This window comes from Rana temporaria, chromosome 4, assembly GCF_905171775.1.
Source record: "Rana temporaria chromosome 4, aRanTem1.1, whole genome shotgun sequence".
Classification (NCBI taxonomy): Eukaryota; Metazoa; Chordata; class Amphibia; order Anura; family Ranidae; genus Rana; species Rana temporaria.
The window spans coordinates 286,749,280-286,770,976 of NC_053492.1; the positions used below are offsets into that span (position 1 = coordinate 286,749,280).

Genomic DNA, 21,697 nt, shown 5'->3' on the forward strand with positions numbered 1-21,697 from the left:
AATGTTTGGGGGTTCAACTTAACTTTCTTGCAAAAAAATAATATGTTTTTTTGTAAACAAACAGTGTCAGAAAGGGCTTTTTCTTCAAGTGGTTAGAAGAGTGGGTGATGTGTGACATAATCTTCTAATTGTTGTGCATAAAATGCCAGGACAATTCAAAACCCCTCCAAATTACCCCATTTTGGAAAGTAGACACCCCAAGCTATTTGCTGAGAGGCATCTCAAGTCCATGGAATATTTTAGATTTTGACCCAAGTTGCGGGAAATATAAATATATATATATATTTTTTTTGCGCAAAGTTGTCACTAAATGATATATTGCTCAAACATGCCATGGGCATATGTGGAATTACACCCCAAAATACATTCTGCTGCTTCTCCTGAGTACGGGGATACCACATGTGAGACTTTTTGGGAGCCTAGCCGCGTACGGGACCCCAAAAACCAATCACCGCCTTCAGGCTTTCTAAGGGTGTAAATTTTTGATTTCACTCCTCACTACCTATCACAGTTTCGAAGGCCATAAAATGCCAAAATAGCACAAAAAAACCCAAATGACCCCATTTCGGAAAGAAGACACCCCAAGGAAACTGCTGAGAGGCATGTTGAGTCCATGGATTTTTTTTTTTTTGTCCAAAGTGATTGAATAATGACAAAAAAAAAAAAAAAAATTGTCACTAAATTATATATTGCTCACACATGCCATGGTTATATGTGGAGTTGCACCCTAAAATACATTCTGCTGCTTCTCCTGAGTACGGGGATACCACATGTTTGGGACTTTTTGGGAGCCTAGCCGCATACGGGACCCCGAAAACCAAGCACCGCCTTCAGCATTTCTAAGGGCGCAAATTTTTGATTTCACTCCTCACTACCTATCACAGTTTCGAAGGCCATAAAATGCCAAAATAACACAAAACCCCCCCAAATGACCCCATTTTGGAAAGTAGACACCCCAAGCTATTTGCTGAGAGGCATGTTGAGTCCATGGAATATTTAATTTTTTTGCCCCAAGTGATTGAATCATGACCAAAAAAAATAAAAATAAAAAAATGTACAAAACATTGTCACTAAATGATATATTTCTCACACATGCCACGGTTATATGTGGAATTGCACCCCAAAATACATTCTGCTGCTTCTCCTGAGTACGGGGATACCACATGTGTGGGACTTTTTGGGAGCCTAGCCGCGTATGAGACCCCGAAAACCAAGCACCGCCTTCAGGATTTCTAAGGACATACATTTTTGATTTCACTCACACAAATCTTGAAGGCAGTGCTTGGTTTTCGGGGCCCCGTACGCGGCTAGGCTCCCAAAAAGTCCCACACATGTGGTATCCCCGTACTCAGGAGAAGCAGCAGAATGTATTTTGGGGTGCAATTCCACATATAACCGTGGCATGTGTGAGAAATATATCATTTAGTGACAACGTTTTGTAATTTTTTTTTGGTCATTATTCAGTGACTTGGGGCAAAAAAATTAAATATTCCATGGACTCATCATCCCTCTCAGCAAATAGCTTGGGGTGTCTACTTTTCAAAATGGGGTCATTTGGGGGGGTTTTGTGCTGTTTTGGCATTTTATGGCCTTCGAAACTGTGATAGGTAGTGAGGAGTGAAATCAAAAATGTATGCCCTTAGAAATCTTGAAGGCGGTGCTTGGTTTTTGGGGTCCCGTACGTGGCTAGGCTGCCAAAAAGTCCCACACATGTGGTATCCCCGTACTCAGGAGAAACAGCAGAATGTATTTTGGGGTGTAATTCCACATATGCCCATGGCATATGTGAGAAATATATCATTTAGTGACAACGTTTTGTAAAAAAAATTTTTTTTATTTTTTTGGTCATTATTCAATCACTTGGGGCCATAAAATTAAATATTCCATGGACTCAACATGCCTCTCAGCAAATAGCTTGGGGTGTCTTCTTTCCAAAATGGGGTCATTTGGGGGGGTTGTGTGACATCTTGGCATTTTATGGCCTTCAAAACTGTGATAGGTAGTGATAGGTAGTGAGGAGTGAAAATCAAAAATTTATGCCCTTAGAAATCTTGAAGGCGGTGCTTTGTTTTCGGGGCCCCGTATGCGGCTAGGCTCCCAAAAAGTCCCACACATGTGGTATCTCCGTACTCAGGAGAAGCAGCAGAATGTATTTTGGGGTGCAATTCCACATATAACCATGGCATGTGTGAGCAATATATCATTTAGTGACAACTTTTTGTAAACATTTTTTTATTTTTTTTCGTCATTATTCAATCACTTGGGACAAAAAAAAAAATATTCAATGGACTCAACATGCCTCTCAGCAGTTTCCTTGGGGTGTCTACTTTCCAAAATGGGGTCATTTGGGGGGGTTTAGTACTGCCCTGCCATTTTAGCACCTCAAGAAATGAGATAGGCAGTCATAAAATAAAAGCTGTGTAAATTCCAGAAAATGTACCCTAGTTTGTAGACGCTATAACTTTTGCGAAAACCAATAAATATACGCTTATTGTGATTTTTTTTACTAAAGACATGTGGCTGAATAAATTTTTGCCTAAATGTTTGACTAAAATTTAGTTTATTTGATATTTTTTACTTTTTGTTATAAGAAAAATCATTTTTTTTCAAAATTTACGGTCTTTTTGCGTTTATATCGCACAAAATAAAAATTGCACAGGCAATCAAATACCATCAAAAGAAGCTCTATTTGTGGGAAGAAAAGGACGAAGTTTCGGTACAACATTGCATGACCGCGCAATTACCAGTTAAAGCAGCGCATTGCCAAATTGTAAAAACACCTTGGGTCTTTAGACAGCGTATTGGTCCGGGGCTTAAGTGGTTAAAGGACTGAAAGGTCAGCTGTGGTGGAAACTGCTAGAAAGCAGCAGATGAATACAATGAAACTGTGCATAATCCATTGCCTTACAGAAAAATAAACCACAAACTTCATTGGTAGGGATGAGCTCCAGGAGTAGCCGAGCTCTGAGGAAGGGGGTGGGCCCCAGAAACAGAAGTTCTTGACTACCTGTGCTCCACCATGCCCTGGCAGTCCTCACAAGGTGACGCTCTCCTGGACCCATCCAGATCCTGCTAGCAACCTGTGCTTCTTTAGGCTGTATACCTTCTGTGGCCCTTTCAGAGGTATACCACACCTAGCCGCAAGGGGGGCCCCTCTCTGCTTATTGGCTTTGGATCATGTACCTGACAGATATGCTCTGCTCTGTTTTGTCATGCTATTATACTGGTAAGTTTCCTGCTAATCATCCTGCTTGTATCACAGTATTAACAGCAACTCCCATCTCATTTCTATATGTCATACCCTTACCTCTTTCAGAGCCTTTCAGCCACCCTCTCCTAGAGCAACTCAAGGTCCCTTAGTTCACTGTACCCCAATAAGGCTTCCCAGCTTCCCAGTTCCCTTTCTTCATCTTGCTTACATTGACATAGGGGATTTGTTCTTCCCACCAATACAGCAGTATTTGTTTTCCCTTTTCACCAATGCAGTAACATTTTTATATCCCTCTGACACTGCAGCATTTTTTCCTCCTGCTTGCACCGACGCAGTGGCATTTTATTCTTCCCATGGCACAGCAACATTTTTTTCTCCCACTGACACCAGTGCAGCAGCATTTTTAAATTCCACTTACACAGTTGCAGTGGCATTCTCCACCCCTACTAGTGCTGACACTGAATTTATTTTCCTCCTGCTGACACCAACACGCTGGAAATTTTTTTACTCACACTGACACAATGGCAATTCTTTCTCTGACTGACACCAATGCAGCAGCCTTTTTTCTTCCCACTGAGACAGACCCCAGTGGCATTTTTCTTCCTATTGACACCACTGATGCAGGGACATTTCTTCCTTTGCCACTGTTAGTTGCATATTTTGCCCTGCTGATAAACTCTTCAATTTGCTGTGGTGTGCCACAGCCATTAGAGCTATTTCCACCTACCTCCTCATACTTGACCTGTCCATCTACCCCCTCTATCTTGACATGTTCACCTACTGTACCTCCTCACACCTGACCTGTCCATCTACTTCTTTATGTATTGCCTCCTCATGTATCTACTTGGTAATGTGTTATTATGATTACCCATATGTTGACCAAGTATTCTAAGAATTGCAGCATAAGTGACATATAGAAGAAGAAATGTAGGCAGTCATGGCGCTGGGACCTGGGGAATTAAAAGAGAAGAGGGGGGAAAAAAGGGGGTAACCAAAAGGACCCCGGGGCTTTTGAACGGTGCAAATAGATAATCAGACAAAATTTGATTATAAAATTAGAAAATATAATTTATTACACAAATAATTAGTATGCCATAAATACGATAAATTTGAAATACATCTCGATTAAATACGTGATATCAAGACGAAGCATTGTTTAAGTCAGCTCTACATGTTTCACTCCGACGAGTTTCTTCAGGAGCTTTCAGACATACAATGCTAAATATCAGAAGAAAAAACAACAAGACATATAATTAAATGACTGTTGAAAACAATCATTTATATATCAATACATTTTGGTAAATAATGTCAAAAAGGGGGAAAAGAAAAATATTGATCATGAATACATCAGTTATTGTAGATAATGCATGCTCAAGGATCTCAACTACATATAAACAGGGGCCAAAAGTAAAAACAATAATATTTACTTACCAAAGAGGTAAAACAGCAAAAGACAGCAGACCATACAGGAAGGAACCAGAGTCCTCAGGGAAAAACAGAATAGTTCAGGAGAACCACAGCAGGATTTTAAGCCATTGATAGAATTAATCTGAAAAATCAGGAAAGCACATGTGGAAACACATATGCAAACTACTCTCAGTTGTATTGTGCAACAATGGGTAAAGAGAATATACACTCCAAAAACTTGTTATAATGGACAATATATATAATATATATACCTGTCAATAATAAGCAAAAATGCCTATTGTCAGTAGAGACAGTCTAATGTTTGCCATAGATATGGATTGAAAGAGGATAAAGGGGAAGGAAGACACTCTCACAGCCCCTCAAATAACCTGATCAAAAAGCGGCATCCGCTCTGTTAAGAAAGAAGGGGAGAAATAAAAAAGTATATTATAAATAAATAGGGATAGTTCAGTGCCAAAAAATGCACAGAACAAACAAATCCCTAATGCTCACAGTGTGTAAGCACAAAGCCAAAAAGCTTGTAAGGTAAATACCTGATTAGGACAAAGTCCAAAGATGAAAAGGCAGAGCCACCTAGATAGCTGTGCATACAGCAGCCTTTCCTTGCATTAATTAGGTCTGGTCTCAGCTGGAGCGCCTAACACTTATCATTGGGGTGAGGTGCCTGTGACTACTGATACTTGTCCACAAAATGTATTCTTCCTGGGGAATTAAAAGGTTTTAATACCAAGTCTCAATATGTTTTTCTTTATTTATTTTAATATCTTAACACATACCACTCTGATGCACACATCAATTTCTCACTAATATGATATTATAAAAGGTGGTCTGTTATTTGTACACCCTTCAGTACAGATCCTTCCAGTACAAATCCTTCCAGTACAGACCCCCCTCAGTACAACCCCTCCAGTGCAGAACCCCCTCAGTACAGACTCTCCCAGTACAGGCTCCTCCAATACAGACTCCCCCAGTGAAGACTCCCCCCAGCATAGACATCCTTCAATCCACCCCCCATGTCAGACACCCCCAATACAGACCCTCCTCAGTACAGACCCCTAAGTTCAGACAACCCTCAGTAAATGAACATCTTTAATGCAGATCTGACCAGAGTTAGGGAAGTCCACCCGTTGGCTGTATCATCTGACCATAGCCAAGGAGTAGTCTCCTGTTGATTTTGAACTGCTGCTGTCAGAAAGACAGAAGCAGAACTGTATTATCAATAATACTAGAGCTACAGCACCGCTTCTGCCTTTCTGAGAGCTGCAGTTGCACCGTAAGAAAAAAAGAAATGTCAGGCAGCCAACCACCACCCCCTGGACATAGTATGCCACTCGTGAAAGCTCAAAAATTTATTTTACATCCCCATGGCAGCCATTAACATGTTTATTATACAAAATATTTCTTACCATTGTTTATATATATTTTATCTTTCTCCTATGACTAAAAGGAAAAATCAAAAGCTCTATGAGGCAAATGTCTGCATGAACAGCCTCTCACAAACACATAGAAAAAGTTTCTCAGGCCGGTTGCATTAATCGCATAATAAGTTGATTTGAAGAAATTATCTTATTTAATCTTACATTCCAGGCTGTCGTATTTTCACAAAATTTTGTTTTTGGTTTTAGACAAAATAACAGAAAAAAAGCAGATAACAGAAAAACAGAAGCAGCACTAAAAGTACATACCACTTACAGTATTTGCCTTTACATGGATTTACCGCTAGCCTGAATAAACAGACATTTTCTAAAATCATAAAAAAAATTAAGTCTGAAAATTATTTTGTAGTTTATTTTTTACAAAAATACACGCTTTGTTATCTGGTGTTCACACACGTATAATGTAGGTTTGTTACTTTTTTATCTGCAAACATTTTTTTCTTTCTATTGTCCTAGTTTGTTCTAGAAAAATGTTATCAAAAGAAATGCTGCAAATCAGCATGAAAAAAAAAGAAGAAAAAATAAATAAATAAAAAAACACGTGAATATCTCCTGCTGATTGGGCATCTGTCAGTGATTGGCTAGTTTCTGTTCTTCCTTTGAAAAAGAAAAGCTTTTGGCCATGAAAGAGGAAGCTATTGTAAAACAGAAAGAAAACACAGATATACATTTAATAAGCGGATGCGTGTTCTGATTCACATACAACTATGTTCACAATTTGAGTTTATTTAGTAAAGAAAAGATTTTGTAGCAAACCACAAGAACTAGATTTTACCTTTTTTGCATTCAAAGTCTTTTATTGAAAGGTAGACAGATATAAAGAGAATCAAACAAACGTTGTAGATTCCATCGCAGGCGCAGCTGGATAGAAATAATCAAAAGGTTGCCATATAACAAATTAAACAGTGATTTGCTAACAATACGTTTTCTAACAGCGTCAGCACATGAGTGGTCACTAGGCCCCCATTTTGCCTTGGGTTCTTAAGAGAGTAATCAAGGTGTATAGTATTGCATGTTAGAAATAGCAACTAAATTCGGCTTACCATTGCTTCTACGATTGCATCAACCGGAACTATAGTGAATCGGATGTGTAAGGTTATGGATGGCTGTAAACGCCACATCCAGGCGGGTAAGAGAGAGAATTAAGGTTATAGGTAGTATGTAAGAGGGCAGAGGGGGAGGGGAAAGAAAAAAGGGGGGGGATGGGGTGCTCCCAAGTAGTATGACATATGATATATGGTGCACAGTCACATTGCTGAAAGAGTTTTTCCGGCAGCTACCCTGACTTCGCTGCTTCATATTCCTGTGAGTATCTGAAAGAGAACCAGGGTTGCCAGGTGTCGTGGAAGCTCTCGGCTGAGCCTCTATCTTGGGCCAAGGTGTCCTCCATCTCGCAGACCTCGATGACTCTATGGAGCCAGTCGGTGATGGACGGGACCCTAGTGGAGTTCCAATTCAAGGGTATCAGGGATTTGGCAGCGTTTAAGAGATGCATGGTCAAGGACCTCTTATAGCGCGCCAGTGGGAAGGAGGACAAATGCAATAAGCAGCAGGCAGCGTTCAACACCAGTTTGGTCTCCGTTATTTGCTTAATCAGACGTTGTATTTTCTCCCAGAAGGCAGAGATCAAGGGGCAACTCCACCAAATGTGGAGCAAAGTGCCCCTTTCAGTCTGGCACCTCCAGCATATATCTGGTTTCTGGGGGTTCCATTTGTGGAGCCTGTCAGGGGTGTGGTACCAACGTGTTAGGAGTTTGTAGCTCGTTTCCTGGAGTTTGGTGCTAATTGAGCATTTATGTGCAAGAGTGCAGGTATACTGCCATTGTTTCTCCGAGATCTCCATCCCAAGGTCCTCTGACCACCTCTCCTTATGTCCGGATTTCTCCGAATCGTCAGTGTGCTGTAGCCAAAAGTACACCATTGAGGTGGTTTTATTCAAAGGGCTTTGTGAGCTGCAAACGGACTCCAGGTCGGTCAGTGGTCTAATGAGGTCCCGTATGTCCCCGAGTTTGCCCAGGTAGCTACGAAGCTGAAAATAGGTCCACAGTTTCATATTGGGGAGGTTTTGTTCAGACTTAAGGGCTGTCCAGTCTCTAAGTTTGTCTCCTATAAAACATTTGCCAGCCAGCAAGGGGGCACGTGTGGACGTCCTCCGAAGAGTCAGGTTACCCATGCCCGGGACAAAGTCGGGGTTGTCGGCTAGGGGCGTGAGAGGGCCCGGTGAGGTGGAGATCCCCTTCTGTTTTGCTAGGGCGTAAAATACCTCTAATGTGGCACCTGAAGGGATCGGGGACAGGCATGTTTTGGAATCCACGGGGAGAATTTGAGGGGGATCGGACAAAGTTCCTCCTCCAGAGCCACCCAGTCCTTCATGGATCCGTGGCAATGCCAATCAATGATCCTGGCAAGATGTGCCGCCGCGTGGTAGTTTTTGAAGTTAGGTAGTCCCAACCCACCCAGCTCCTTAGGTTTCATTAGGGTAGGCAATCTAATTCTGGGCTTCTTACCATTCCATAAAAATCGCAGCAAAAGCGTGTTTAGAGCCACAAAGAATCTGCGGGGGATTTGGACCGGTAGAGTGCGCATTAAGTAGAGGAACCTTGGGAGTATCACCATTTTAATAATGGACGCCCGGCCAAACCAGGAGAAGTTTCCTCTGTCCCATTGGGTAAGGTCCTTCTCACAATTTTTAAGTAGGGGCGGGAATTTTTTTTCAAAAGTATCTGGGAGTCGGGGTGTGAGCCAGACACCCAGATATTTGAGGGCCCCTGATTCCCAATGGAAGGAAGAGTGGGCTTTGGTCGTCTCCAGCAGCTTAGCCGGCAATGAAATGTTTAGGGCTTCTGACTTTGAGTAGTTGATCTTTAGGTTTGATACATAGCCATAGTGTGAGAATTCTTTCAGTAAGTTGGGAAGTGCAATGTGTGGGCCTGTCAAGAAAAAAAGGAGGTCATCGGCGTACGCCGCCACCTTGAACTCGCCGTCCCCAACCCCGAACCCCGTCACTGCGTCGTTAAGTTTCACTGTCCTAATAAAAGGTTCGAGTGAGAGGATGAACAGTAAGGGCGACAGCGGGCATCCCTGTCTCGTGCCATTCTCTATTTTTACTTTTTTCGAGAGGGTGCCACTAATCCGCAATTGTGCCGACGGGTTCTGATAGAGTGTCGCTATCCATGACAGCATGTGCGGGCCTAGGCCCACCCTTGCACACACCGCCATCATAAAGTCCCAGGCCACCCGATCGAAGGCCTTCTCCGCGTCAGTAGACAGGAGAAGGCCCTCGATATTCCGATCCCTCGCCGCCTGTATGAGCAGGAGTGCCTTGGTGACATTATCCTTGGCCTCCCGACCGGGCATGAAGCCTACTTGCTTCATGCCTATCAGTCCTGGGAGGAGTGGCCTCATCCTTGTAGCCAGGATTTTCGCGAACAATTTCACGTCCAAATTCAGCAAGGAGATAGGGCGATAGCTCGCACAGTCCAAAGGGTCCTTGCCTGACTTAGGAATGACCGTGATATGTGCGGATAAAAAATCTGGGGTGACCTGTCTGGGAGAGGACAACGAGTTCAAGGCGTTTTTGAGTGGGTCAGTGAGCTGGTCAGAGAAAGTTTTAAAGTATATAGCCGAGTACCCATCTGGGCCCGGACTTTTCCCGGATTTCAATTGTTTGATGGCCTGAGTGATCTCCAGGGCCGTAATCGGTTCCTCAAGAAGGGCAATATCAGTGGTCGAGAGGGCAGGGAGACCACTGTTAGTGATGTAATCATGAATGATCTGCGTCCTGTCTCCTGTCATATGTGGTTGTCTATGTTGCGGTGGGAGGGCATAGAGTCTGGTGTAAAAGCTGTGGAAATGTTCTGCGATTGCCTCTGTCGTCACATCTAGACCCCCGTCAGCCCTCTTAATCCCCGCAATGTGGTTCACCGATGAAATCTCGCGTAGGGCCTTCGCTAGAAACCTACCTGCCTTATTTCCCGATTCATAATATAGTTTCTTTTTAAAGAACAGCATGCGTTTGGCCGTGGAGTCCAGCAATTGCTGCAGTTCCTGACGGGTTTCGAGTAGCTTTGAAGCTGAATCAGTGGAGAGGGATTGTTTATGTAGCGTTTCTAGGGCATTAATTTGGTTAGTCAGTTTTTGAATCGCAGCCTCCCTTTCCCGTTTCCGGCGAGAGCCTAGTCTCATCAGGATTCCCCGCATGGAGCACTTATGGGCCTCCCATACAGAGAGTGGATCCGAGACCGGTGTCGCGTTGATTCTGAAGAATTCTGTTAGGTTGTCAGTCAGGGTCGGGAGTAACGTTGGGTCCGTCAGGAGGGAAGCATTGAGCCTCCAGGAGGGTTGGCGTTGTGTGGGATTCGCCAGGTCCATGGACAGAGCAGTAGGCGCGTGGTCCGAAAAGGACTGGATGCCTATATGGGCCCCTGTTACCCTCCCGAGGTCTCGTTGGGACACAAAGATATAGTCTAGTCTCGCATATCTGGAGTGCGGGACAGAGAAATGTGTAAAGTCCCTACCGTCCGGGTTGAGAAAGCGCCAAGTGTCAGTGAGTTGTAGGGATTGGAGCAATAGTTTGATGGCTTTTAAGGTTCTATAGGAGATGTTCGTCTTCCCATTGGAAGTATGCACAAGGGGATTCAGGGGGATATTAAAATCGCCTCCTAAAATTATGCACCCCGTAGCAAACCCTTGGAGCTCGCGTACTACAGTCTGACAGAACGATTTATGTGCTTTGTTGGGGAAGTACACATTTGCTAGGGTTAGTGGGGTGTTCCCATACATTCCCTTTACAAAGAGGAATCTGCCGCCTGGGTCGCTTAGCTGACCTGAGACCTCAAATGGGGCCTCCCTACTCACTAGAATCGTCACCCCCTTTGACCTGGAGTCATTGTTTGTCGCGTGATACGCCTTAGGGAAGTATGTGCTGGAGAGTTTGGGGACATGATGGGTCTTAAAGTGGGTCTCCTGCAGGAGGACAAAATGGGGCCTACCTTTTTTAAGTTCTTTCAGTAATGAGGTGCGGCGTTCGGGTATATTCAACCCCCTCACGTTGTGGGAGATCATCAGGGGGGTTCCACCCGTCTTGGAGTAAGCCATAGTGGAGAGACCGGACGGAGAAGGTGGCGGGACCCTAGGAGTCGACCTGGAATATAACAATGTTAATTACGGTAATTATTCAGCAATGTGACCTATACAGTCAATAAGGTAACTGAAGCCAGGCAGGCTTCAGTGACCAATTAGGAGTGGTGGGTAGGGGAGAAGACAATGTAGGGTAGGTGTGTATAGGGGGAGGGATTAAGGGACTTAGCCGAGAGAGAAAAAAAGGATAGAATTTGAGAAAGAGAAGTGGAGCAATAGGACTATAGGAGGTGGGCCTCCCCCGAGGGCAGACACAGATACCCTCAGTGTGGAGCCTCACCTACCCGTTATTGCGCACCCGGTGACTCAAAGGGCACCGCGTGCCGTGTGGGGCAAAAGGGAGGCAACGGCAGCTAAACCGCAGTTCCTCAGAACCTCTGTCTAAAACACTAAGTACTAAAATAAAATATAGTGTTACCAACAGGGCAGTGTACACGCACAGCCCTACTGGCTGTATGTTGAAGCTTAAGCTAAAATGAAATTCTAGACCCGACCAGGGTGAAACAATATTGAGGCAACAGGTATTGGAGGTAGTCAAAAAATCTATCCAAGGTGAGCACCAATAAGCATGCAGTCTTTTACAAACTAGACAGAGAAACTTTTCCCCCATGAGCCCCCCTCCCTCCCCTCTCAAGCAGAATAACAGAAGGGCATGAGAGGAAAACCGCCAACATGTCAGAGAACTGGGCATAACCAGTATGGCGACCCGGTATGAAGGTGTCCGTGATTCTCACAGGGACAATCATGTATATATATAGTCACCAAGCGGAGATGAGCAATTCAGTCTTCAGTGGGCTGGTTGCCGCAAGTCACAGGACAAACATGCTTGTTGCGTTGAGCTGCGTTCAAATGTAGAAACAATTATAATAAAAAAAAAAAGGAAAACAGTGAGCCACGTCCAGGGCAGTTTGCAGATTAATGATGGGAGGGGGGGTCACCCCCTAATTGCAAACGGGGTACGTCGTCAAAACTATTAAAATCATGAGGCGGCAAGCAGCTCGCAAGAAGGTCGTTGGTAACAGGCATGCTGAGAGAGAGATCACATCAGTAGGGTCATACTGTCAGTGAGGCATCGGGTCATTTCTTACAGATCTCCGATAAGACAGGCTGTAAACTAGGGGGGGATTCGGGGTTCGGGGAAGGGGACGGGGGAGCTAGGTCAATTGGTGCTCACGGGATCTAAAAGGGAAAGTCACTCACCCCTGAGATCTCTCAAGGCCTCCGCCTGACAGTTTGGGGTGCCAGATTTCGATCCGCCTCCTCGGCCGTGTTTGGCTTTCTTTGTGAGCCTCTTGTCTGGTGTGGAGTGCGGAGAGTCAGGAGGGCTCCGGTCAGGAAGGGGGCGCAGAAACTCTGCGTACCAATCAGGTAACTCAATGGGGCCTAGGTCCAGGGCCTCACAGAAATCAGGCAATTCCGCAGGTACTCTGAGCGTGTGTTGGTGTCCATCTAGGGTCACATTTAAAGCGAAGGGAAAACGCCAGGTGTATCTTTTTTTTTTTTTTTTTTTTCACTTCAGACTCTACCTCATAGAGCGTGCATTTTATGCTCATGTTCTGCGTGCCGGCCCATTGCATCTCTATTTTGGTTTTGCATCATTAGTGTTGCTTCTTCTTATGTAATTCTTTCCTTCTCTTTTTTTTTTTTTTTTTTTTTCTTTTTTCTTTTTTTTTTTTTTTTTGTGTATTGTTATTCTAATCTTTCTACTCCCTTTACTTTAGAAAGAGATAAAGAAAGAAAAAGACAAAAAAAATTTACCATTACAATTTTATCCCCTTATCCTCCCCTCCCCCCCCCTCCCCCCCTATCTCACCTTAAACAATCTCTTGTATCTCTAGTTCTCTCTAACTTTTTCTAGGGTAATTTTTTAGATATCTTCCCTTAACTTTTCCGCGTAACTCCATGATTTCTTAAAGGTTCTCCAGTTGTCCCATTTCGTGCTTTGTAAAATGTTGTTGCCCTCTATTCCCTCTTTCAGTTCTTCCATTTTATAGGTTTCTTCGACCGCATCGATCCATTCCCAGATTGGGGGGCACTCCGTCTCTTGCCACCCCCTTGGGATTAATCTCTTTGCTGCGTTTAATAGGTGCGGTACAAGGGTGTTCTTATAGTTTTTTATACCTTCTTGCCCTCCGTGGAATAAGACAACCCATGGGTCCATCTCGATCTTTTTCTTTGTGATCTCTTCCACACAGGACAGTATTTTTTCCCAGTACCTCTTAACCTTGGGGCATCCCCACCAAAGGTGGGCCATATTTCCTAGTGATCCACATCCCCTCCAGCAATCTCCTGTTTGCCCTTCTTTAAATTTTCTTAATTTATCTGGTGTCATATACCACCCGGTTATGCATTTAAAGCACATCTCCGCAGTGCGGCTGTCTACCGCAGAGGAGTGTGTCAGAGCCAACATTTTCTTTATTGTGACCTTATCTCGCTGTGTCCCAAGTTCCCTTTCCCATTTTTTAATGAATGGAGGTATACTCTGCTCCTCCATCTTTAGTAGAATCCCGTACAGCTTTGAGGTGGTTCCTTTAGAGCTTTCCATGGTACATATTTTTTCCAGTTCTGATAACTGATCTTCTGACCTCAATGGATGTGGGAGTTCTTGGATAAAATGGTTTAGCTGTCGATACCTCCATTCATTAATTTCCATTAAATTCTTTTGGAGTCCTAACTCCTGTAGTGTTCTAATGTGACCTTCATTCATTATATCCCTTAATTGTGCAGTGTCCTTTTTAATCCAATTTCCCCCTACTTGTGTTTTACCTGGTGCAAAATAATCATTATTTTTCAGTGCTATAAGGGGTGAGTTGTATACCTTCTCAGTTTTCCTGTAAACAGTGTCCCATATTTTAAGTGCATTTTTTGTTATCTCATGTAAGTTTTTATCTAGTGTCCTAAATTGGGGGGGGGGGTTCCAAATTATCTTATCCAACCTCACCTGTGATAATTCATTTTCTAATCTTACCCACCTTTTTTCTTTGTTGACTCTGGCCCACTCCACCACTCTTGTTAACACAACTGCGTCATAATATCCCTTAATGTCCGGAACAGCAAGTCCCCCCCTTTTTTTGGGTTGTTTTAACGTCTGGAGTGATATCCTATGTTTCTTATTTCTCCATATGTAATTCATAATTACTTTTCTAAGGGCAGAGAACAGTGTTCTTGGGAGGGCTATAGGGATCATCTGAAATTTATATAAAATTTTTGGTAAGATAACCATTTTACAGTAATTAATTCGTCCTATCCATGATATTGCTCTATTTTCCACCCTTTTTGTTTCTGTCTTAATTTCATTTAATAGGGGGATGAAGTTTATCACATAGGTTTTCCTAATTGATTTGGTTAACAATATCCCTAGGTATTTAAGTTCTTTAACCCAAGCAAACTGGTACTTCGCTTTCAGGAGTTGCTCATCTATCTTACTTATATTTATACTCATAATCTCTGTTTTAGTGATGTTTAATTTAAAGTTTGAAAATTCTCCATAGTCGCTGCATAAGTTTAATAGGTTTGGGATTGATGTTTTAGGTTCCTCTAAATAGAAGAGGACGTTGTCTGCAAAAGCAGCGAGTTTGTGTTCCTCCTCTCCTATTTTGACCCCCTTTATTTTTTGACAGTTACGGATTCTGGCCAGTAGGGGTTCCAATGATAGCACGAACAAGAGTGGCGACAGAGGGCATCCCTGCCTTGTTCCATTTTTCATTAAGAAGGTTTGAGAGAGACTACCATTTATTTTTATTTTGGCCGTGGGAGACCTATAGAGGGTGGCAATCCAATCCATCATCCTCTGTCCAAACCCCATTCCCTTCAGGGTGAGCAGCATAAGTCCCCAGTCTACCCTGTCGAACGCTTTTTCTGCGTCTATTGACAGGAGAAGGCCTGGGGACCTCATTGCCTTCATTCTCTGAATTATCAGGAGTGTTCTTACTCCGTTATCTCTTCCCTCTCTTCCTTGGATAAACCCCGTCTGGTCCGGGTGCACCAGTTTTGTCATTTCTTGTCTAACTCTCCCGGCCAGTACCTTTGCAAACAGTTTTAAATCTGTATTTAGCAGAGATATCGGCCGGTAGCCCGAGCAACTTCCCGTATCTTTGCCCTCTTTCGGAATGATGGTGATAGTTGCCTCTGATGCCTCCCTACTTAGATTATACTCCTTTCCAAGACCATTAAAATACTGACATAGCCTTGGTATGAGTATCTCCTTGCATTTTTTGTAATACATTGCTGTAAAGCCGTCTGGGCCCGGGCTTTTACCTTAGGCTGAGCTTGTTAGTGCTACTTTGATTTCATTTTCCGTAATTGGCCTATCCATCCCTTCTGCGTCTATTTGACTGATTTTTGATAATCCTGATTCTTCTAAAAATGCTGTGATCTTTTTTTCTTTCTCACCTTTTAGCCAATTCTTTTGTTCAACCGAATAAAGTTTTTCGTAGTATAGTCGAAATGTTTCTGCGATATCTTTTGTTGTGTGTAAGACCTCTCCTTTCCCATTTTTGATTTTATCTATATGGTTCCTTGATTTCTTTTTTTGTACTATCCGAGCCAGATGTTTGCTTGTTTTATTTCCCCATTTGTATCTTTCTCTTGCTATTGAATTAAATTCCCTTCTTGTTTCCTGATCCATTAGTTCTTTAAGTTTGTTCCGCTTGTCAACTAGATTCAAGTATAAATCTCGTTGCTTTCCCATTATCTTATGTTGTTGTTCTAGGTTGAAGATCTCCTCTATTAGTTTTTCCCTTTTACTTTTCTCTTCTTTTTTCCTTCTTGCTCCTTCAGAGATCAGGACCCCTCTTATCACCGCCTTATGGGCATCCCACAATGTTGCTGCCGAAATTTCATCTGTCTCATTTGTCTTAAAATACTCTTCTAATTCTTTTTTAACCCTCAATAAGCTTTTCTCTTCAATCAGTAATTCCTCGTTTAGTCTCCAATTTTGATAGGGTCTTTGATTACCTGAAATATTTATGGATATGCTAATAGGTGCGTGGTCGGATATCGTCATGGTCTCTATTCTTGTCTCGACCACCATTTCCAACATTCTATGTTCCACAAGAATGTGATCGATTCGAGAATAGCTTCCATGGACCTGGGAATAGAATGTAAAATCTCGTTGGCTCGGGTTAAAGATCCTCCATGTGTCTACTAGTTGGCTTCTATGTAGGCTATCTTTTACTTTTTTTAGTTGTTTCTCTTGGGTTTCAGATGTCTGGTGTGTCTTATCAACCTTTGGATCCATACAGAAGTTTAAATCCCCACCCAGTATTATCTTTCCCCTCCCGAAATCTTTTAATTTCCCTAATATTCCCAGAAGGTATTTCATCGGGGAGGTATTTGGCGCATATATATTTACGAGAGTATATTCCGCCTCTTCCAGTTTTCCTCGTAAAAAGAGGAATCTCCCTTCTGGGTCTGCCAATCTGTCTGTCAGGACAAACCGTGTCCCCTTCGCTATTCCTATCGCTACCCCTCTGGCCCTACTAGAGATGGTATCTCCATAATACCATATGGGAAAGTCGGGGGAGTATAACCTTGTGTTTGATCCTATTTTAAGATGGGTTTCTTGTAGGAAGGCAATGTCTGTCCTATATCTCTTCAACTCCTTTAACACCTTATGCCTCTTAGATGGACTATTGAGGCCTTTTACGTTGTATGATAGACATTTAATTACTGGCATCTTTGATGTTTTTTTATCCTTTTCCTCCCTGTCTTCTTTCCCAGGTCTAGGTCTAACATTTTTCTTTTCTTCAGATTACGCTTTCTTCTGATTGTTTTGGTGAGATAGGGTATCTTCCCTCCCCCCGCCCCCCCTCTCTTCCCTCCCCCCATCCCCCCTCTCTTCCCTCCCTCCCCTCCCTCTCTCTCCCCCCTCTCCCTCCCCCCCATCCCCTGACCCTCCTCCCCAAACCCACCCCCCCTCCCAACCCTCCCCCCCCGTTTGACCCTCCCTCCCCTTCCCACCCCCTCCGTCCCCTCCCTCCCCCCCTGTTTGGCCACCTATTGACCTCCGAACCGGCTACCATATCCTGGTTCAGATCTCTCTAGGTGGGGTCTGGAACTGCCTCCTCCCACTCGTTTACTTCGAGTGGGGCAGAGGGGATCGGACTATCCCCTCCTAGTGCAGGGCGAACTACTTAGTTCCTTTCCCTCCCCCCCTCTCTCCCCCCCCCCCCCGAAAAAGGGGGAAGAGATAGAGAGAGGAGAGAGAGCGAAGGAAAGAAGAGAAAAAATAGGGAAAGAAAATTTTAAAACTTCCCTCCTACGGGATCTACACCCATCCAGGTAGATCAGGGGACTGAATTCCTAGTCTATTGCAGAAGTCCTCCAAATCTTCGGGGAATCTTAAAGTCGCGGACCTCCCCTCTTTTGTTGCTATTAAGCAGGCGGGGAACCCCCAATTATATTTAATTTTCTGAGCAACAAGTTGATTTAGAAGTGGTTTTAAGGATCTCCGTCTTGCCAATGTGTCTGGGGCAAGGTCCGCGAATATCTGGAGTTCTAGTCCTTGAAACACTATCGGGGCAGCCCCCCTCAGCTTTTTCCAAATCCTTTCTTTTTCTTCATATAGCTGAAACCTTACGATTACATCTCTAATTCGATCAGCTTCTGCTCTTCTAGGGTTTCCCACTCTGTGTACTCTTTCGATCTTAATTGATTCTTCTGGTGCACGTCCCAGTAAGGGATTAAAGATCTCCTGTATTTTGGTCTTGAGCTCCTCTCCTTTCTCCTCTGGTATAGATCTTATTCTTAGGTTCTGTCTTCGATTTCTGTTCTCTTGGTCCTCCAGTCTGTACATGGTCTGTCTCTGTTGGAGTTGTAACTGCTCAAGTTGAGCCTTTAAAGTGTTGAGTTCCAGCTCTTGCTTATCCGTCCTCTCTTCCACTACCTCTACTCTAGAGAGTAGGTGTCCAAGATCTGTTCGTAGGGTCTGTATCTCCCCTTTGATTACATTCTCTAATCTCAGCAACATCTCTTCCATTTCTTTCTTGGATGGGGCATGTGTAGTTGACCGGTGTTCATCCGTCCTGCTAGTTTCTGAGTCGCTCTCTGTGCCTCCTTCTCTCATTTCCACTGATGTTTCTCTTGAGTCTCCGTTTTGAGATTTCTTGTTTTCAATCTTCTTTTCCTTATCCTTTTTCACCTGTTGTTGCTTTACTCCTTGTAGTCGTGGGGTGTCGTCTTTAATCATGAACGATCTAATAGAGCTTATTTGTGTTTTTTCGCTTGGTGTCTTCGGGGGTCCCCCTTTAGTAGATCTACTTGCCATCCTGCTCATTTCCCCCCCCCCTCCTTCTGATTCTCTTACCCAGCTCGACCTCCTTTCCCTATCTAGTCTACTTTCCCCTTTTGGATTTCACCCCTAAGCTTTTCCGTGTCAATGGCCACGTCTTTGAGGGGGGGTGCTAAAGAGCTATATATTGATAGGGTTGGGGGGCAAGGAAAGACAGGGGAGAAAGAAAAGAAAAAAGGAAAGGACAATCTCTGGAATACCAAAAATTCACTAGGCTCCGAAAAAGGAGCAAGAAAAAGAGAAAAGAACCGGAGAGAGCAAAAAAGAAAGAAGTTACAAAAAACAGGGAGGCTACAGAGCCCACTGGAAAAATTCGAAGCTCAAGACCCCCAGAGGCTTTGGAATAAACTATGTTGGTTACCGTGTATCTTATACAGAGGTAGGGGTTGTGTCCTTCAGTAATTTAATTTACTTGATCTCCCCTGTGCCAGTGTTGAGTCTTCATTTAATCTTAATGATCTCTTGATTTTCTCTTGATCTCTCCCCCAGTGTGTGTATAACTATACTTCCATCTATGAAATTTCAGAGAGGTATCCGGGGTATCCGGGGTATCGCATGGATTTACAAAAAGCTGAATTCAGGGGAACTCGAGGGCTGATCTATTTTCCCTGCTGTCCATTTACCTTCCAGTGTCAGAGGTATTGTATGAGTTTTCAGAGAGCAGGGCGTAGCGTTTTTTTTTTTTTTTTTTTTTTTTAGTGCAAAAAAAGTATCTAATTTGGGGGATAACTTTTTAACCCCTGCTTGTCCCCTGGTCGTGCACCAGCTCTTTACGTACTCCTCATACAATGCTTAACAGATGCTTAACAGAGCTATATACATGCAATATGCAGAAAATACACTTGTTCTCATATTCCATCAGTTTCAGTCATTATAATTTAAAGTTTTGGACTTTGCTGTGTGAAGTTAATGATCAGGCAGCTTCCCCTCCTAGAGTACACTTCTTGCATTCACTAGATGTACTATAAGTAGAGAGTAACAGACCTTTCACAGCGCTCCTTATCATTTCTTATCCGCTTAGTAGTAATTTCAGCTCCTCCTTTGCTTCTCCCACAGATGATTTCTCCTACCTTACCTCCGTGCTTCCCTCTGAAGTCTGTATTACCGGGGGGGTGAGAGAGAGTGTATGCTCGGCAGATTCAGTCTCCCATCGGCGTGTCCCGCTTCCTGCCTCGAGCCGTCCTTCCGTCCCCGCTTCTCACCGGCTGTTTCTACTGCACCGCAGCGCGGCTCAGTGCAGCGCATATGTGCCCTCCGTTACCGCGATGAGAAGGTGCCTGTGGAGCGATGTTCGGCGTGCGACACGTCGGGGTGAGAGCAGCTGTCTCCTCCCTTCATTCCCCTATAGCAATCCGTCCTCGCCTCCGTGCAGTCCCATAGATGTTCTCCCTCCCCCACCTACGGGCACACGCGCCTCCTCACGTGCACATCACGTCGGCGCCCTGTTCCCCAGATTAGGACCACGCCAGGTGTATCTGATGTCTTTATCTCTCAGCTTGTCTAGGAGGGGACGCAGAGCTCTCCTGTTCCGCAGTGTGATAGGAGAGAGATCCTGGAAGAGCAGAATGGTAGCTCCGTTGAAAACGAGGTGATCATTTCTCCGTGCCTTACGCATTATGTCCTCTTTGAGCCCAAAGCTTTCAAGGCAACATATAATATCTCTTGGAGGTGCTGTATCAGGCCCTCTAGGCCTAAGAGCTCTATGTGCCCTCACAAAGTTGATCTCTGCGTCCTCCTGCCGTTCCAAGAGTGTGTTGAAGACGCTGCGGAGGGTGGTGACAATTTGGGCCGAGTCCACCGACTCTGGTATCCCCCTCACGCGCACATTACACCTCCTACCTCTGTTGTCGAGGTCTTCCAGGTGGCGGTTCATGTCGATGAAGTGATGTGCATGCACCGTCGCCGTCTTCTCTATTTTTTGTATGGCCCTGTCTCTGCGTTTCCCGGCTGTCTCTGAGGCGGCCATTTTTTCGTTCAGCACAATCATGCTGGTCTTGAGATCCGTGATGGCTGCTGAGAATGCGGCTTTGATGTCTGCCGCTATCACGGACATGTCCGCGACCGTTAGAGGATGATCCGTTCCGGATCTGTTCCTGGTCGAGTTCTCCGAGGCCGACTGTGAGTCGTCACTGTACTCCTCCTCGTGGCGGGTCGGCGCCATCTTGGGCCCAGGCATGGCACCGCGGCTTGCCTTCTTTGGTTTAAAGAGCTCTTCAATGTTCTTGGCCGAATAGGACACAGAGCCACGACGTGGGCGAGAGTGCGGGGTGGTATATAGTTTTTTGCCCGGCATCTGGAAGCTGGTGGTCGGGTAGAAAGCTGCCAGAAGGCTGTGCGTGCTGAGGAGCTCCTTCAATGTGCGACCATCCTCGCTGCGCGCCAAGCCACGCCCCTAGATTTTACCTTTTATTTTATTCAGTAAAGCCAAAAAAATGAAAGGTCATGACTGATGGATTGTTATGGGGAACTGCACTTTGGCAAATTGCTTTTAAATGATTTACTATTTTGTTTTATAAAAACATCAATAATTATTTGTACCACTGGTTTCCTGCACTCATTTAGCCTATCTGTAAAATTATAGTGTGTCCAATAACTTGGTGCAGATGTTCCCAGTTTGTGAATAACAAATCTGTCTGTCAATAATGGTTAAATACCTGTGTGTTCAGGCTCATGCTTTCTCCCAGGGGAGCTATAATCAACACTCGGGAATTACTAGTCACTGCAATGTGCCAATTATACACCAATCCTGGTGTACTGGTCAAAGTGTGTTGAAATAAAATCAATAAAATGTGTTTCATTCTAATAAGGCTTCACTTCAGAAGGAAAGGAGCAGTACCTGTGAAACGTACGTGAAGAATCGGGATAATATTACAATGCCTGGGTGATCGTTATTGCTGTTGGAATCATATTTATTTTAGATCACTAAAGCTGCCAGTATTCATCCTTCTGCCGCTATATTAATCCATATAGCATGCATAATTCACCAGTAATAGGTTACTGTCAACTGTCTGCTGGTTATATAAAGCAGGAGTATAGACCACTGTGAAATAAAGAGCTGTGATGACTTGTTTGCATTTCATAATCAATGAACTGTACCTGACTTACACAAACTGATTATCATAGTAATTATTTCATGTAATGCACTCGCTTTAGAAGCAATTCTAATATAAATATTGCAGCCTGATCCAGTTA

At 43.9% G+C, this 21,697-nt stretch overlaps 1 long non-coding RNA gene across 2 annotated transcripts; it reads right to left on the reverse strand.

The window, feature by feature from the left end:
• Positions 1-4,413: 4,413 nt before the first annotated feature.
• On the reverse strand, positions 4,414-4,932 carry LOC120935389. Of its 2 annotated transcripts, XR_005748453.1 has the most exons (3): positions 4,891-4,932; positions 4,643-4,801; positions 4,414-4,429 (listed from the first exon to the last, which is right to left on the reverse strand). It is a non-coding gene; the product is annotated as an uncharacterized LOC120935389 (long non-coding RNA). The 2 variants fall into 2 exon arrangements; XR_005748452.1 differs by lacking the exon at positions 4,891-4,932 and having other exon boundaries at positions 4,643-4,882.
• Positions 4,933-21,697: the final 16,765 nt, after the last annotated feature.